The following is a 20,709-nucleotide window of genomic DNA, read 5'->3' on the forward strand; positions in this document are numbered from 1 at the left end:
GTTTTATAGACATAGTGACCATAGATCCAGATTTGCATAAGGAAGTCTGCTTATTATGTCTGTCATCCTTTCACTTTCAAAAATATCCCTGCTGGGACAACAAAAACATAAGGTCATCATCATTAAGATGATAACAATTATTGTTGGTACTGACATCTATCTATCTTCTGCCCATGACTAACTGCTCAGAATAGAAACTGATACCAACAAAAGAAAAAGAATTGGTAATTCTACCTATTCACACTCTGATGTTAGGAGCCAGTGAATAATGGATGAGTTGACATGTTGGGAAGTTTGACTATGTTCAAGTTCACTGTTCCATTCTACTATCCAGAATATAACACCAGTTTTAAAGAACATTACGGAGTAAATGGCTTTGGTTAATAGGATTTATTTGACAAGCAGAATGTGCAACTTGCAAATCAGACTAGAGTCTCACATTAAACTGCTACCCTTTCTTTCCTTTTGGTTAAAGCTTGTTTAGGGAAACAATGACTTTCTTAAACTCAAAAACAAAGGCATCTGCTATTCCACACAATCTGAAACAGAGGCTTACCTTAACTATTGCAGTCATTTGCATATTGAAACAAGCTATTACTCTTAGGTTATTTTCAGATTATGCATATATTACTTTCTTCATTAGTTCAAATTATTGTGAAAGTATGTTTCTACAAAAAAATTTTGTCTACACACAAAATTACCATAGTGTATATAGCAACTAACTTTCAATTTTAATTAACTCTAAGATTACATATCTTTTTTTTTTTTTTTTTTTAACTTTCCAGTACACAGGATCTGATGTACAATGTGGTCCAAGTGTTAATAACTATTATTTTTTAATATCTCAGGTAGATTTAGACACTACCTTTTTTTTTTTTTTTCCACTTAAACTATTCACAGTGTTCATATTCTGACTAATAGGAACATTAGTTAGTTTGAAATTTAGCTTTAAAAATGTGGGTAAATACCAATCTATATGGAAATAATAGTAACAACAATAGCAAAAACATATAGAGCCTCCTATTAAATTGTTCAGAATACTTTACATATATCAGAAATTTTAATTCTTGTAAAGCCATTATGATATAGGCACTGGTATCCTAGTTTATAAATGAGGAAACTTAATACAAAGAAAGAAAAAAGATAATTTATTCAAGATGACACAACAACAACATGACAAAATCAGAACCTGAACCCATTATTATCTCCTATGCTATCATATAAACTAGTAACATGGCTAATATTTTGTGTAAACTGGATTACACTTCTTAAAGTTATTTAAAAACATGCTTCACACAATACTTAACATTAATAAGATCCTCTGGCTGGTAGATTCAAATTTTCTTTTAGTTATCAAAGCTCATCAGAAGAAAAGAGGAAGGAACAGGTTGGAAATATGTGTATCTGACAGCAGTTCCCAAAGGAATAGAAATACTGAGATAACACTGAATTGTACCTAGAGAACTATCTTATACAGTGGGTAGTGTGCATTGTAGGTAACCATCTTCAACATTTTAGAAGGGAAATATAGTATTGGCAAGTATCACATACTATACTATGAGGTTTAACAGATTTAATAAATCAAAAAAAACAAACTCACTGCCCCGAGTCAGATCCGACTCATAGTGACTCCTCCTTGGGTTTCTGAGGCAGTATCTCTACGGAAGTTGATTGCCCAACCTTCCTAATGAGGATTGGCTGGTGGATTTGAACCTCCAGCCTTCTGTTTATCAGTCAAATGCTTTAGGCACTACACCACCAAGCTCCTGCACATAGCAAAATAAATGATATTGAAGTGTACTTAAAAGCAAACTATTTTCCATTTAATTATGGGAAGCAAATGTGTTCTTTGCATCCATTTCTTCAAATTATATTCTGACACTGAATGACATTAAAATCCCCTTGTGTTCTCTATGAACAGACCAAGGAACAAACAGGAACATAATAGCAAATATAACAAGGTGCCACAAAGTGGATACTGCATAAAGCTAATTTATTCATTTATGAAATAGGTATTTTTTTGAGCACATACCATCTTCTAGTTACTGTCCTGGGCTTTGGGAATGCAGTTGCGAATAGAGCCACAAAATCATTGCCTCTTCAATTTTACTAGTAATATGAGAAAGACAAGAAAAAGTTAAGAAATACGTAAGATAATTTTAGATAATGATAAAATAAATGAAGAAAATAAAACAAGGAAATGAGTTTAAGACAGACCCCTGGGCTGGGGAGTGGGAAGGTTCAGGAATTCCCTAAGGTCATTGTTGTTGTTATGTGCTGAGTCGGACCGACTCATAGAGACCCCTCCCTGGGTTGCCAAGGGAGTATCACTATGGAAGTAGATTGCTCCATCTTCCTTCTGAGGAGTGGCTGGTGGGTTTGAACTGCCAGCCTCTGGTTAGCAGTCAAGTGCCTTAGGCACTATGCTACCAGAGCTCCCGAGGTCATTAGGAAAGGCAAATGAATTGAATGAGTGCAGCTCCTTGTTGTTGATTTAATATTATTCAATCACACTTTTTTTTTTTTTTTGGTAGTTCTGCATCTTTGAACTAGAAGTATTTTAGATTATTGTGCTTGATATAAATGCCTCCAAATTCTCATTGCTGGCACACCTGAGATGATAGTGGCTTAAAAAGTATTTGATATGTGGGAGCAGTGTTAGGAACTGGAAATGGTCTTTCAAAGGCCCCCAAAAAACTAAACCCACTGCCATGAAGTCAATCTCAACTCACAGCAACACTATGAGACAGAGTAGAACTTCCCCCTAGGGTTTCCAAGGCTGTAATCTTTACAGAAGGAGCTCTGGTAGCATAGTGGCTAAAGCACTTGACTGCTAACCAGAAGGCTGGCGGTTCAAACCCACCAGCCACTCTTCGGAAGGAAGGTTGGGCAATCCTACTTCTGTAGTGATACTGCCTCGGAAACCCAAGGAGGGGTCACTATGAGTTGGGACGACTCAACGGCACATAACAACCACAACAACAACAATGTTTACAGAAGCAGACTGCCTCACCTTTCTCCTACAGAGTGGCCAAGTTGGTTCAAACTACTGAGCTTTTCTTTAGCAGCCACATGTGTTAATCACTACTGCTACCAGAGCTCCTTTTTTCACAGGCAGTCAGTGGTAATGAAAAGGAACATCTGGATGCCTCATGGAGCACCTTACCAGAGTCTAGCCTGACCCCCAGGAGTTACTTGAATCTTTGACAAAGAAAAGTCATTATGACCACAGCCACCCACTGGCACAGTGACTAAAACCATGGGTAAAATATCACATACTGGTCTAACACATGCCATTGGTGTTAGCATTACACGTTCAAATGTAATTTTAAATAAAGATATTACAAGACCTCTTGCCTTCAGCAAAGAATTAATATGCTAACATTAGAACAGTATCTTAAGAAAATCTATGAAGAGAGTTTAGGCTAGTATGTATGCATCTTCATGATAAAAGAAACTTAAAGCCTCTATATCACTGAATATCTGTCTATTGCTATATGACCACTTTAATGTTCAAAATCTTGATACAAATCCTTTCCTAAAGGTCTATTTTAAATCTTGCAGACCACTTTAATCTTGATACAAACATATTTTCTAGGCCTTATTGACAAAATATATGCATAATTTTCATGGTAATAACTCTCAATCTTTAGACACTGAGAAGCCATTATTTAAATTACAGATGTCAGAGAATATTCAAATTGATTAGACCATGAACATATTTAATCCAGTATTTACAGGGATTTAATTTAAAAAATGTATTTGGTCACTCTATCAGAGGGCTCAGAGTTCAAGTTTTAGTTAATGCTACTAAATACACTGAATGCAATGGATTTGGTAATAAAAATCATAACCAATCCTGAAGATTAAGAAGTGTACAAGTCAATATGTTTTATACTTTGAAAAATTTTATGAATGAGGAAGAAAGGCTAGTATTTAATAAATATAGTTATGGAGATTTTGTTTTTAAAAATTTTCATAAAGCATTTTAATAATAATTTTAACTTTTATTTGATTATTTTGTATATTTTCCAGAAAAAAAAGCCTATGCAAAGAAGTAATCTATACATTTAATGCAATACCCTTCAAAATTTCAACAGCCTTCTTTGCAGAAATGGTAAAGCCAATCCTCAAATATATATATGGCATAGTGAAAAATCTCGAATAACTGAAGCAATCTTGAAAAAGAAGAATAAAGCAGGGGGATTCATGCTTCTGATATTAAAACATATTACAAAGCTATAGTAATCAAAACAGGCTGTACCGGTACAATGGTAGATATATAGGCAAATGGAATAGTACTGAAAGTTCTAAAATCAACCTGTAGATGCAAGGACAATAGATTTTCATAAGGGTGCTAAGTCCATTCAATGGGGAAAGAATAATCTCTAATAAATGGTGCAGGAACACTTGAATTTCCACATGCAAAAGAATAAGTCTGGGCCTATAACTCACACCATATACAAAAACTAAAATGGATCAAAGACTTAAATGCAAGAACTAAAACCCTAACACTCCTATAGGATCATAGAAGGTTTCGAGACCCACTTTTTAATCAACAGATTCTTGGGTATGACAAGAAAAGAACATGCAACAAAAGTAAAATAGAGAAATGTGACCTCATCAAAATAAAAAAAATAAAAAAAAACTGTTCATCGAAAGACTTTGATAAAGTGAAGAGACAAACTACAGACTGAGAGAAGTGTTTATATATATATACTAAACCAAAAACCAAATTCATTGCCATAGAGTCGTTTCTGCTTCATAGCGACCCCCATTGGGTTTCTAAGGTGGTAAATCTTTAAGGGAGTAGATTACCCCATCTTCCTTCCATGGAGCAGCTGATGGGTTTGAACAGATAACCTTCTGGTTAGCAGAAGAGTTGACAGAGCCTATATGTACATATACATGGCTTAACAAGGGAGATCTGGTGGCACAGTGCCTAAGGTATTTGACTGTTAACCAGAAAGCTGGTGGCTCAAACCTACCAGCCACTCCTCGGAAGGAAGATTGGGCAATCTACTTCTGTAGAGATAATGCCTCAGAAACCCATGGAGGGGTTGCTATGAATCAGATTTGATAATTAACAACAAGACAAACCACTGAATCAAAACACAGGCAAAGGAACTGAATAGACATTTCACCAAAGAAGAAATACAAATGGCCAAATAGCATATGAGAAGATATTCACCCTCATTGTGGTTGTTTCGTGCCATTGAGTCGGATCCGACTCATAGCGACCCCTCTCTGGGTTTCCGAGGTGATATTACTACAGAAGTAGATTGCCCAACCTTCCTTCTGAGGAGTGGTTGGTGGGTTTGAACCGCCAGCCTTCTCGTTAGTAGTCAAGTGCCTTAGGCACTACGCTACCAGAGCTCCTCTCAACCTTATTCCAAACCAAACTCACTGCCATTAAGTTGATTCTGACTCATAACATCCCTACAGGACAGAGTAGAACTGTCCCATAGGGTTTCCAAAGCTCCAATCTTTAATAAAATGTCTGTAATTAAAAGAACAGAAAACAAGAGGTGTTGGCAAGTATGTGAAGAAATTGGAATCCTCATCTATTGCTGGTGGAACTGAAAAAACAGGGTACAATTACTGTGTAAAATAGTTGGGTGGTTCCTCAAAAAGTTAAACATAGAATTACCATATAATCTAGCGATTGCACTCCTAGGTAACCAAAATAATTGAATTCAGGAACATAAACAAATACATGTATACCAATGTTTACTGTAGAAGTATTCACAATAGCCAAAAAGTGGAAACAGACTAAATATCCATCAAGAGAAAACCAAAAATCGAAACTCACTGTCATTGAGTCAATTCCAACTCACAGCAACCTGTTAGGTATCCCAGGAGGGAAATCTTTAAAGAAGTTGATTACCCCATCTTCCTTCCATGAATTATCTATGGGGTTTGAACTGCCAAGCTCCTGGTTAGCAGTCAAATGCCTTAGGCACTGAGCCACCAGAGTTCTTCCATCAAAAGATAAATGGATAAATAAAATGTGCTTAATATTACAATGGAATATTACTCACTCATAACAAGAAATTAATACATCTACATGTATTAATACCTGATACATGCTACAACATAGATGAGCTTTGAAAATATGCTGAGTGAAATAAAGCAGTCACAAAGGAACAAACAGTATATGACTCCACATATATGAAATATCTTGGATATTATGAAATACCTTGGATAGGCAAGTGTATAGACACCAGAGTTTATTAGTGATTACCAGGGTTGGGGGAGAGAGGCGAGAAGGGATACTCACCACTTAGAGGATACTGCACTTCTATTAAAGGTAATGGGTAAGTGTGAAAACAGATAATGGCAATGGTTGAACATGATAAACATAACTAATGTGACTGAATTGCACATGGGTCAAATGCTAAAATAGCAAATGACTTGTTACATATATATTTATCACACACATTGAAAAAAAAATCTATGTAAATTTCAGACTTATAATTCTGCACAAAAAGATTAAAGAAAACACACAGAGAGTATGTAATTTAACATATAATAAGGTCAAACCATCATTTATTTTCAATGAATGAATCCAACTTAACATGAGGATATAAAGGTTTAGAGCCATATTTTCACTTTGATTTTTCTAATAAAACTGAGTTTTGGAGATGACAACATTTTCATCATAAAAAAAAAAGTAAATTCCAAATGTTTTTGTTTCATATAAAACTCTCTGAGATGATTCTATATAGTTGAACTTTAAAAATACATACAGTATGTATAAATTATATATGAATTCTTTAAAAGAATTTTACACTGTATTCCACAAATTTTAGGGAACTGGCTTATTTTTCCTTGATGGACTAAGAAAACTTACAAAACAACACACTTTCTCATTTTTAATGAAAATTAAGCCCCAAAATATTAGTGTGAAACCACTTGATCAATTTTCTAGTTCCCCAATTTCCATCACCTCAACTTATGGAACATCTAATGAATTAGAAGTCCACCACAGAGAGGACTGAAATGCTACACTGACAAATGGAAGTAGCTCAAGTTCATTCTTGGCACCTTTCTGTGAATTGAAATGCTGTTTTTTTTTTTTTTTCTTCTTCCTTCAGCAAAAAGAGGCATGGAACCCCACTGACCTCACTGAACCCCATATTATTACTCATTTGAAATGCTCCCATTAATCAAACCCTGAGGATCCCATTTGATCTAAAGAAGTTGAACCCAAGGACACCACACTAAAAGAAAAATAACAAAAACTTGAACTTGAAGTTTACTCCTTGGATATTTAAAAGACACTGTACTTTTAAAGGCTTAAGGAAACTATTTCAAGGGGGTAGTAAAATGTAAAAAAGTATCTGACTTAGAACTTTATTACTTCTCAAAATACTTTTGTTACCTGAACTACAAGAAATCGTCTCTCTCTCTCTCTTTCTTTTTTTAATGCAAGGTTCTATAGAAGCTACAAAAAATGCAAAATATGGACCCTTTTCCACAGAATCTTGCAGATAGAATATTTCTCCCGTATGTGTGAAAATAATGCCAAATCAAATGAGGTGAGGCACTTGAGAATAAGGAAAAAAAAGTTGAGCCATGTGTCCACTTACTTTCCAGTCTAAAATAATAAAGAGACAAATCAATTTACTAATTGAAGCAAAACAAAACCTTATAAAACAAAAACTGAGTTTTATTATTTAAAACAAACAAACAAACAGAATATGAGGTGCAGAATTACAAAGGATAGGAGAAATCAGAAAATATCTCATAATTTGAAAAGGGAAAATTTAGGGCAAGGTCGGAACATCCTTAATTACTGATTTGGTTTTGCTCTTAGGGAGTCAGACTTTGGTAAGGAAATCATAATCCTTTCACCAAAAGTTTCACATTTTTAATAATTTCTACCACAATTTTAATTCACCATTTAATTCAGTATTTACAAGCACAGTTAGTGAAAAATGATCACGAAATGATTAAGCAATAAGCCACAGAGGCATTCAGAGGATTTTTCTGTGAATAGTACGAGCAAGGAAGAATCATGAGTACATACCTCTGAGCATCAAGGAACCCAGAAATGATTCTTTTCTCTAAAATTAGAGAAGCTATAAAACTTTCCCCAGCCTTGAAGCATAATTCAGAGCTGCAGAGCAATAATACCCAGCGAATGGTTGTTGAGGGGAAACCCTGGTTATAACGCAGGAGAAAGACTATTATCAGAAGAAGATAAATCTCCTTTAGTTTTCCTAAACTGAAAGAAAATGTCTGCATTTAATAGGTGTGTCTGTTAATAACATGATCTAATAAATTACCCATCAACAAAGCTGTAGAAATACTGTTGATAAAAACTGTTATTTAGGCCACTTCCATTTTTGAGGGTCTTAACTAATATATTACCAAAAAAGGGAGAGGGGAGAAGAAGAAATAATAAAAATACAGATACAAAAAAACTGGTATATTTTAAATAATCCATCTTATGAGAGTCTCTAAGAGCATACTATAAACTCAAATGGTGATTTGTCTTAACACTGTATTCTAGGACTTATGTGACTCCCCTCTGTGCCCATCTCTGAGCCCATGACAAACCTTGACACACACAAGCACTATAATTTTTGCCTTAGGAAGTTGGGGTCTTTGATATATTTTTAAAAAGAAGATAAACTATATTATTATACTATTAATAAAAGCCATGCGAAAGGGAAGACTGACCAATCTACTTCTGTAAAGATTTACGGCCTCAGAACCCAAAGGGGGTCGCTATGAGTCAGAATCAACTCGATGGCCATGATTTTGGGGTTTTTTTTGGTTAATAAAAGTGAAAATGAATAGCTCTCTCTTAAGTTGTTAATATATGCTTGTCACTAACCCAAAGTCAACTGGATAGGAACAGAGTACAGCAGAATAAAAAGAGGAAAAAATGGCACATCCTCTTGATGTGATTGGTCACTAGAAATTATTGGAAGTGTCAAAACATCACTGAGAAAACAAGAACCTTGCAGTTCAACACTTTACCAATGAATAAGAAGAATTTTTGCTTGGAAGAGGATGTACAAGATCCCCTACTTGAGATGCTTCTGGCTAAAGCCAACCAGTGTGTAAAAGACCTTTGTTACATTTTTTAGAGGAACACCTGAAGCTGTTAAAGATTGATCCTAAGGAAATCTTTTATTTCTATGCAGTTCCTATATTCAACTATTCTGTTATCTCACAGATTACATCAGGAAACAGAACATTTGATTTGATAATGACAAGCCACTTAGAAAATAAATATAGTGAAAGAAACTCTTTTTCAACATCTGGAGGTCAACTAACTTTTATCTTAAAAATTGTGAAAAAACACTTTAATATTTCATTTACTTTTATAATTAATTTGTCTCTTTTTGTTTATAATTGCCATTATTGCTTTATAATTACTCACAATTTCTTATTCTCAATATTTTTATACCTTTGAACAAAGAGTCTAAAAATTATGAACTCTTAGACAAAGTATTAGAGAAGAAAGAAAAACAGTGGCTAAAATCCAAGTAGAGCCACATTATAATGTACTAATCCTTTATTTCTAAGCTGATCACAGGTACCTACTGAAAAAAAATTAAATATTTCCTAAGACACAATGATTTATTGCTACATTCAAATGACAGTGTGCAAGCAAGCCTAAAACAGAAGGGTCAACACAGCCGGTACCTATTAACATGGAAAGTTGGTTGGAATTATAGGCAAGTAATTAACCTTCTGGCCCAGAATTTTAAAACCCCAAAAGCAGTTCCTAGAATTTCTTTCATAATTTATGAACAACCGATGGAATTCATGTCACAGTCCACAGATTCCCTTGCTGAATTAACCCCAGCTCTCACTGACCCTGAGAAGCTATAAACCAACAGGAGAATGTGCTCTACTATTTCAGCTGACCCACAGAGTGCTGTCTCTGTCATTCCGGCAGAGAAACCCAGATGATAAATTACAGAGCTGCCTGCCAGGCACAGACCTAAACATTCACCTTCACTGACGGTGACAGCCACACACTGTCCATGCACCTTTCCTCACCCCAAACCAGCCGTGTTTTGACAGCAATGTGATACACTTTTAACCCTCATCTATATTCTGGTGCTAAAGCTTATAAAAAAGATGAGCATGATAATATTGGGAATAGAGTGTCAAGCAACATATCAAGGGAGTATGAATATCTGTGATTAAATGCAGGTCACAACCAAACTCAATCCCGTCGAGTCACTTCCACCTCACAGCGACCCCTTCCTTGGGTTTCTGAGGTGGTATCACTAGAAGTAGATTGCCCCATCTTCCTTCTGAGGAGTGGCTGGTAAGTCTGAACCACCCCCCTTCTTATTAGCAGTCAAATGCCTTAGGCACACTATCAGAATCAACAACAGGTTACAGTTACATTTATTATAGGCTTTTATTGTGTCAGGCACTAAGTAAAGTTCTTTATACATGCCTTCATGTATGCCTAAGGCATCTGACTGCTAACCAAAAGGCTGGCGGTTCAAACCCACCAGCCACTCCTCAGAAGGGAGATGGGGCAATCTACTTCTGTAGTGATACCGCCTCAGAAACCCAAGGGGGGGTCGCTATAAGTCAGATCTGACTCCAGGGCAGTGATTTTTTTTTTTTTCTTCATGTATACTCACAACAATGCTATGAAGATGGTACTGTTATTATTCCTCTTTTTCAGATAATAAAAATAAGCTTTGAAGAGTTAAGCAACATACTTAGTATTACAAAAGGAGGAAAATAAATGAAAATGGAGTTTAAAAGCGTGAAAATTGACTCCAGGATCCATGCTTTGAATATGAGCAAGGTAGTAAATGATAAATTATTACAGATAGCTGATTTAGTTATGGGAAAGTTTCTTTCATATCTGGAAGTAAACAATTAGTCCACAGATAGCCAATGACAGCCCTTTAAATTATTGTTTTCAATTGGTTGCTACAAGAGCACAAAAAGATCATCAAACATTATGAAAGTATGTAATGCTATGGAAAGTTCAAGGGTAAAATAAAGGTTAACAGGTATATTAAAGAATGTGATATACTGGAAAAAGTACAAGCCTTGGTTTAGTTCTAGATGACCCAGATACAAGTTAAAAGAAATTAAGCAAATCACCACATTTTGCTAGGTATTAGTTCAAATAAGAGGCTTGAAATGGATGATTTCTGAAATTCCTTTCTATTCAAAATGTCAATGATATAAAACAGATTTATTGTGTGCACTTGCCATGTCCTTATTCTAATCATCTCATTTGAAAAATCAGTGAACTTTAGAAAGTGGATAGAAGATTTATGAAAAGTAACACTTCAAACTCAATAGATCCTGTGAAGTTTCACTCCAGAAGTACACAATGGGAAGAATGGAGGCAGAAAGAATGGGTGGGGAAGAAAACTGTTGAAAAACATATGAAACTGGTTGGTTATTTAAGGTAATAAAGGACAAAATCAATCAAATAGTGAAAAGTTAGGATTCTGAAAGACATTGTTGTAGTTGCTGTTATGTGTCATCAAGTCAGATCCCGACTCAGCAAGCCTTCCTTGGGTTTCCTAGGCGGTATCACTATGGAAGTAGATTGCTCCATCTTCCTTCCGAGGAGTGGCTGGTGGGTTTGAACCGTCAGCCTTCTGGTTAGCAGGCAAGTGCCTTAGGCACTATGCTACCAGAGCTCCTAATCCATAACTAGCATAACCATTAATTATAAACCAGTGAAAAAAAAGGACCTGTTCTAAGAAAATTTATACGAAGGATACTGCCTGTAATGCTACATGAAAACAATACTGTAACTATATTTGATAGGAAATGGTGAAAGATATCAACTGAAGATGATAAGGAACACAAACTAGGGTCATATTTCCTCTCCATAAAACTTAGTGTTACCTGATGTTGTTAAAAAGAAAATTGATTTCTCAAATTGTTGATGGACAGTTTGAATACTGTGAAAACAAAGTGAAAGTGATTCCTTCACCATGTTGGGAAAACAAAAAACAATCAAAGCCATAAAAATTTAATCACATGGCAGTGTATTCAACTATACATCCACCACATTAAAAGGTACAACTACCACTTAATAAGTATTTCCTAGAAATTAAAAAAGGTATCTGGTGAAATCAAATTTAGTCATCCTTTTCTCTGTATGTTACCAGCCAGTATAAAGATGACTGGGGAGTAAGTGAGCATGAGAATACTTAATGACAACAACAACAAAAAATCAAAACTTCTTCCATTTGACTTTAAAGCATAAAGCCTTTATAGAACTGGACTAATAAAAGACTTAAGATTTCATTCCTCATCTTTTACTCTGGGGAACTAAGAGAATTTCTATCATTGTAATTATGATAGCTGTCTAGCAAAAAAAAAAAAAAGAGAGAGAGAGAGATAACACAAGCAAAATAAAATTAGAAGTCAGAATTATTTTGGATCTCATTACCTTGACACTGGATAGGTCATTTGCATCTCTGAATCTCAGCTTCCTTATCTAGAAAATGAGAATTGTCTTAGAAACCTATCACACTGGCTGTGAAAGAGTAACTTAGATACTATATCTGACAGAGTTTTCCTCCTTTTACAAACTTGGCTTATGACACTGGCCTGGTGTTCTATTCTTTAGCTTAGAATCTACTCATGGACACAGAAAACCTAAGTACAATGTAACTGAGAAGGGATATTTATATATAATGAACAACAGGATACTCAAATCTCTACTAAATGAGACACTATGCAGTGGACTGCATGCATGTTTGTTATTATCCCAGTTCACTTAACAGAGACTCAATGTCATGAAACAAAATAGCTGCGACTGGTCACAGCCCATTTCTTCTATCTTTCTAAGGAGGATAAAAACAACTGGGCAACTCCAAGCTGACAGCAGTCACAATAAGATTGGGTGCTGGTTGACCTTCATAAGTACTATAACCTCATAGGCATTGGTGAGATAGATCTTGAAGCAGGTTATTAACATTATTTGTTACACGCTCTATTTCCCCCAGCTGCATGCCGAATTTAAAGTATAAAGAATAGAAAGGAAAGCAAAGAGCCCAACTTGTTATTGTGATTGGACCCAACTCACTGCTTGTGAAATTTAGCACTCATTTTTCTTTATGTTAGCATTTCTAGAAGTAAACTCCACAGATTTTTATAGATACTATATGAAAAAATATGATCAATTAAATTTGGATTCAAATCTAGGACTTCATATTTTGGAGTAAGTATACTTTTCAGTATTCAATAGGTACCACAACCTATTTGTAGTTCTTTTATTCATTCAACAAGCATTTACTAAGCCCTTTCTCTATGTCAGGAATTGCACTGAATGATAAAATAGCCAGATCAGATATGTGTACTGCTCTCAGGGAACAAAAAAACTACTGTTTACTGGAAAAGACCACAGAGAGCAAGCAATCAGAAGAGTTCTGTGTGTTACAAGAAATAGAAGGTATGATGACCTAACATGATAAAGACAGGGGATGGGACAAGCAACACATGATGGAGAAAGTAATAACTAATTGGAGACTCCAGAGAAATAAAAGAAAGCCAGGAAGTGAGCCTAGAAGGTAAAGTGAGGGAGGGGCAGGAAGGGGACAATAATTGACAAATCTCATGAGATAGTAAGGAAATTATGGACAAGGAAGAGGTAGCCACTGAAAGGTTTTAAGTAAGATAAGATCATGACTGGGTGAGCCTTATCAATTCATTACATCTTCTTTTATAAAGAATACAGCAGCCCTTGTGGTAAAGTGATTAAGCACTCCACTGCTAATTGAAAGGTTGGCAATTTGACCCTACCAGCTTCTGTACTACATTTCAAAGAAAACTTCTGAAAATTCATGAGAATTTCATAGAATTCCTTTTTAATCTGATTCTAGCATCCTTAAGAAAGATTAAGGATGAAGTAATCAATGATACTCAACCTCTTCAGAAGATTTTGAGTATTTTCTAAGCAAAACAACAATAAGCAACAACAATAACAGCAACAAAAAACTTATTTATACTTTAGAAACTTGTGTTCCTGTAGATGGAATCAGAAATGTGAAAAAGAACTAACCTATGAAGCTGCAGTCAGGAAAACAGTTCTCAGACGCATGTGGACGGCATCTGAATCCATTCAGTTGTTCTCATCAGAATAAAACACCTCTGCTTATTTTTAATTATGAGAACTTTCAAACATACATAAAAATGAAATAATACAATAAATACAATAAACCTTCACTTAGATACAATGTTTGTTAACCTTTCACCACGTTTGCTTCTCATTCTCACATTCTCATTATCATTTGTCTCTTTATCAACATATATTTTTTATATGCACTTTTTTTGCTGGCTCTTTTGAAAGTTCGTCCCAGATGACAAATAGTTCTCTGTGAATGTTATAATAATAGTCACTGGCATAATAATCCTACATAAGGTAATACATTTTAAATATATTTTATCCTGTAAGAAAAATTTTTATGATTAAAAATTGGAAAATACAGAAAACCATGAAGAAATGAAAATTTTCCACATTTGCCTTTGACAGAAATGACATTCAATAATTAAAAATATAACCTTCAAGACCTCAATATTCAAATATTTTGTCCTCATAAAAATGTTTATGCATTTATAACATGTTTTTCCCATTTCTTTGCATGCTAATTAATATAGTTCTACAGTATCTTTTTTATCTACATATTTGTTTAGGTATATGTCATAAATTAAAGAATACTTCAATGCTGTAAATGTAGGCTAAATGTAGGCTCCACTTTTTTGCTATTATAAACAGTTTTTAAACAGGACAATGTGCTAATATGTTGTTTTTTTAAAACAAACATGGTCATTTAGATACATATTTGATCTCAGAAATCAAGCTTATTTTCAATGTATGTCTAATTAAGGAGGCAATACTAATTTAAAGAGCCAAGGACATGTTTGTGTGAAAAGACAAAATAAACTTATAAAAGGTTATTTAGGAAGTCATCATGGTTTAATTTCAAGAAAGAAATCAGTAGGACACACATAGTTTAGAATTTAAAATACCACCAAAAGTGATTTTTTTTCAATTATGTTTTCCTTTGAACATTTACTATTAAAATAAAAAAAGATTTAGCTAATCAGGAGCATAGATATGTAAAACACATTGTTTTAAAAGGTAATACATTAAGGAAACCCCATGATTATAATTATGCCAACTACCATGATATTAAATCAGCTCCTTATCATCAGTCAACTAAGATTATGTTTTTAAAACCAAGTTATAAAAATTTCAGCATGTTCAACAATTTTATATCATGATAAAGTTAAATGAAGGAAGAGAAAAAACATAGTAAGATAAAATTCTCTGTATGATATACTATAGAAAAAAACCTAAATGGACAGTGTAGGAAACGAAAACGTAACAAATTACATTATTCAATAAAGTTTTGCAACCCAATGTTAATGAACAAAGGTGCATTTAACTTAAGAAGTGTAGCAATATTACAGAAGAAACTCAGAGATTTTTCTTATGACAACATTAAGTGACCATCTACTATGGAAAATATTAAGTATTTTACAGACATTATTTCATTTGTTCTTCAAAAAGAACTTATTAGATAAAATATGTAAACTGAGATTCAGAGAGGTTAACTAATTTGCTCAATGATACACAACTAGTAAGTGATGAGGACCAGGATTTGAATTCAAGTCAGCCTGACATCAAAGTCCTTGCTCTTTCCATCATATAAGGCTGCTTACCCACCAGCCACTCCTCAGAAGGAAGATGGGGCAATCTACTTCCACCGTGACACTGCCCCGGAAACCCAAGGAGGGGTCGCTATGAGTCAGGGCCGACTGGAGGGCAAATAACAACAACAACAGCCATAGTAGGAAGGTATAGTAAGAAGCACATGGACACGTTGCCTTCACTAAGTAAGGCTACTTTCCAGATGGGAAAGTGATTTAATCTCATTACAATTACAGGAGCTCTGGCGGCATAGTGCCTAAGGCATTTGACTGCTAACCAGAAGGCTGGCAGTTCAAACCCACCAGCCACTCCTCGGGAGCAAGGTTGGGCAATCTGCTTCTGTAGTGATATCGCCTAGCCTACTCTAAACCCTAACTAAATGATTTTAAGTATCAGTTACTAACTTACTAATAGGATAATCTTTGAACAAGGTCCAATCTTTTGCTATCTGCAAGCAAACTGAAGAAGTAAGTTCTGAAGTAAGTCTACAAATATGCATAAACGTTTTTCTCTTTATAATTATAAGCATAACATTATCACCCCACAAGTCAACAGTTTCTCCAAAAGTGGTTGTATTTGGCAAACTTCTACCCATCACTAGGCTTTTTGAAGTCTAGATTCTAACATGTACAATGGCAACGGACATTAATATGTCTCAAGAACAGCAGCAGAAGCTTGAGAATTTATCAAGAAGATCAGAGGACCAAGTAGAAGTAGCATCAGTCTAAAAAGGCAGGGGAAAGAACTGATAACAGTATAAATGATGTAGTCTTGGTCAGCTGATTCCCTTTTGTTCATGGGTCAATATGTTTCCCTCTGCCTCCTCCATCCTACTTTCTACTTTCCCTGACACACATGCACACACTGTTCCCCGTCCCCCCCCACCCCCCGCCAGGTATTTGTCACTTACCAAAGGGTTTGTCAAAGGAGCCTGGTTGCAAAGTGGTTAAGTGCTCGACTGCTAACTAAAAGGTTGTAGTTCAAACCCATCAGCCACTCATAAAGAGAAAGATGTGGCAGTCTGCTTCCATAAAGTTTACAGCCTTGGGAAATGTATAGGGTATCTACTCTACTCTATAGTGCTGCTAGGAGTCCAAAGTTGACCCCACAGCAATGGGTAGGTAGTAGTAGTAGGTCTATCTATAGCAGCAGTTTCCAAAATGTGATCTATATATTCCTATGGGTCCCCAAGACCCTTTCATAGCATCTGCAAGATCAAAAGTACTTTCATAATGATATTCTTATTTGCCTTTTTCACTGTGCTGACATCTGCACTAAGGGTACAAAAACAATGGTCAGTAAATCTGGTGCTTTGCTATGAATCAAAATTGTACTAGTTGTCATTGTATTCTTTACAGCCACTTACAGTAGAAATGAATGGCAGTTTCATTAAGAATGTCCTTGATGGGCTCAATGGATGAATCCTGATCAAAAGGGGAAACATAAGGAAGAGAATTTCAAATCCTTACAAAATCTAGACTTACTGGAGAAATCCTTGAATCTACTGCCATGAGAAAATATTTAAACTTTGAACTGAAACTATCCCCTGAAATCATCTCAAAAGTAAGCAAAGTTTAGATGAATTAGTAAAGAATGTTCTCTCTGAGCACTGAGGTCTTTTAAAGCATTATCTATAGGAGGTCAAGTAAAAATAGTAACTCTAAAGCATAGTTTAAAAGTTTAGGAGGCAGTGAATCTAAGTCAGTGGTCGTTTAAAAATATGAGTAGAGATCCCACATTTTGGGAACTGCTGCTGTAGACAGACCCACTACTACTACCTAACCATTGCTGTGGAGTCAACTTTTGACTACTAGCAGCACTATATGGTGGAGTAGATACCCTATACATTTCCCAAGGCTGTAAACTTTGTGGAAGCAGACTGCCACATCTCTCTCTTTACAAAATGTAAAGAATTTTACTAATGTCACTGAATGGTTGAAACTGTTGAATGGGTATATGTTCTGCTGTGTATATTTTTAACCAAAATAATATAAATATAACAAAATGTCTTTGATGAAGTAAATGTTATTAATTTCATTAAATCTACCCTCTTAAAGACCCTATTTTTAATATTCTTTGCAATAAAATAGAAAGAATAAGCATAAACCACTTGTCTGCATACTAACGTATGAAAGTAGTCTCAAAGTAAAGCACATGTATAATTGATCTGCAAGCTCAACTGGAGGCATTTTTGATGGAAGGCCATTTCCACTTAAAAAAAAAAGACTGACAGACAATTTATGGTTTTTCAGACCAGAAACTCTTATTACTCAGTATCTACTCAATGGTAATAGGTTTGTATTTAGTTTTAGTCTTAGATATCTGGTGAACACTTTTTCAAAACTAAAAGGAATCAATTACCTCAAAAAAATTATATATCATTATTTCCAAATATTAGAACAGTCAAGCAAAGATTAGAATTTTGGAAAACTTGGATCTACATCACTATGTGCTTGAAAGCTTCTGAATAGTTAGGCATGTCTGATGAAATCAGTAATGATATTACAAATGAATAAGATGTGAATAATTCAGTGAGCCAATATTTTCCAAATTACCTATGTGTCATGTTACAAAATCATGCATGGGTAAAAGATCATTCAGAGTGCAAGACAGATCAATGGATTTTAATATAGCAAAATAGGAAACATTCATTTATATGATTTTAAGTTCCATATTATGACAAACTTTTTAAAGACCTAACACTTTTTGAGTTCTAATGTAGTATCAAATAATGTTCAAAATTACCCAGAAAAGGCTATTAAAATATTCTCCTCTTCTTACTATACCCATCTGTCTGAGGCCAGGTTTTCTCTATATACTGCCACCAAAGGAACATACTGCAGAAGGATGAATGAAGATACAGATATAAGAAACCAACTGTTTCCTCTCATATCAGAAATGAAATTGATTTTCAAAAATGTAAAACACCATCACTTTTCTTAGCACATGATTTTTGGTCTGGAAAATATCCAGCTACTAGGCAGTTCTTTAAAGCACATTGTTTGACATCAAAATAGTACAGATGATTATAAAATATGAAAGTAAAATGAGTTTTAAACAGAAACATCTAGTTAAAAAATACTACATAAATACTTATGAAATTAATTATGTAGATATAAACACACACACTGTACATTAGCTGACTGTATTCAGCATTTTTGTCTCAACATAGATGGCCAGAGCTCTTAATCAATAGCTACATACAATAGGCCAGAGTCAACACTACATTTGGCACAGAGCACACAAAGTATCCAAATCCAAGTACAATTATTTGAGTTTAGTATAGTCTTTAGAGAGTTATTCAAAATGTGATAATATACATCAACAAAAACAAAACCTTACATATATCTACTATTTTTATCAGAGAGAATTCCTGGACCTAAAATCCAAAAATATTATTATTATTATAACTTTGAAGTGGGTAATAATAAAATTTTAGTGGCAAATATTATTATAAATGCTTTATTTTTCTCTAATTCCCATTCTTCCTAAGTAAAAAAAAATGTAGGCAAACAGAATTCTTAAGCATAGAAATATTTTGAATAACCAAGTGTTCTACATGGTTAAATTCAACTTTTCTGTGCTGGATCTTATAATATAATAAATGTTTAACAATAAGTCACTGCATTATAAGAACTAAGCCAAACATAATCCAATTGCATCATGTTATCTTAGGGACATATTAATCCACTTTTTACTAGAAGATGCAGATACATCACATTTTCTCTATTCTCTACTTACCCCCTCCCCATAAACAAATTATATGCAGCAACAAAGATAGGAAATTTGCCTAACAAACTGGAGGTTGTATTTTCAATGTGTCATAAAGATCTCTTTCAAGAATTACTGAGATATAGAATGCAAAGCTGTTGAATTAATTCCTGCCCATACTCTACATGCCACAAGTACACATAAGAGAGTGATATCTAATTCCATAAAGATGCCTAATGTCTCTAGAGTGCAGGGGCTAGCCCTAGAATTCAGAACTATCTATCTTGTCTCTTCAACGTGGACTTGCTTCTTCTGCACAATCAATACTTGGTGCCAACAGCCTCTGGAACTATTTTAAGTACACCTATCATCAGTACAGCTCTCTGCTGCTCATTTCCTATAGTTTCTCTCTACTTTTTGTTGCTCTCTGCTTCCATCAGACTTCTTTACTGTTTTCTGAAAACTTACTTTGTACTGATTCATCTAATCAAGACCTTTCTTTCTTTTTTTAAGGTACATACTTTTCCAGTCATCATACCTTTACCTTTTCTTGGTTGTGCATTTACTTATATTTAAAGTATTTGTAAATGTTAAGTAAAAGGTAAGATACTTGTTTATTCTAAAATAACAAATGCTAGGTTAACCTTATGCCTTTTAGCTTTAGTCACAAAATTTCAAAATGAGAAAAAAAAATTGCTCCATTGCTGTACTTCCCTGTACATTATGTATAACTGTCACAGTTCTGATTCCCTGGCCTACTTAAACTAACATTCCTCAATCAGAACATAGCTACTGTGCTAGGCACTGTACTATGTTCAAGGACACAATGGCAAAGAAAGTGAAATACTAGAAATGAATAGTATTTCATATAAAGGTTTGCTGTATAATTTAAAGGTGCTCTAGTGGCACAGTGCTTAAGGCATTTGACTGCTAAACAGAAGATTGGTGGTTCAAATCCACCAGCAGCTTTGCAGAAGCAAGACTGGGCAATCTATTTCTGTAAAGATTTACTGGCTCAGAACACAATGAGGGTCATTACGAGTCAGAATTGACCCAAGGACAGTGGGTTTGATTTTTTTGTGGTTTTGTATAATCTAATTACATAGTTTACTATATAAATATCTTCCAGTGACTAGTTTTTTTTTAAAACATTAATGTGTAATCATCTAGCTATTAAAATTAAGAGTATTTTTTTTTCATGACTTTTCAAGTACTTATCTACATGGTAAAATCCAGACAGTTATTCATCCATTCTGTATTGAGGCAGCCTTCTTTCATTGGAAAAAATTGCACAGGAAGTAGTAAGAAAAGGGGCCCTT

The 20,709-nt window shown here is 34.6% G+C and overlaps 1 protein-coding gene across 1 annotated transcript in view; it reads right to left on the reverse strand.

Annotated features, from left to right (window-relative positions):
• PRDM5 (PR/SET domain 5) overlaps window positions 1-20,709 on the reverse strand; it is a 449,183-nt gene that overhangs the window by 162,576 nt on the left and 265,898 nt on the right. The window lies entirely within an intron of this gene.

Source organism: Orycteropus afer, unplaced genomic scaffold (assembly GCF_000298275.1).
Source record: "Orycteropus afer afer isolate SDZICR_OR568_19922 unplaced genomic scaffold, OryAfe1.0 scaffold00382, whole genome shotgun sequence".
Taxonomy (NCBI): Eukaryota; Metazoa; Chordata; class Mammalia; order Tubulidentata; family Orycteropodidae; genus Orycteropus; species Orycteropus afer.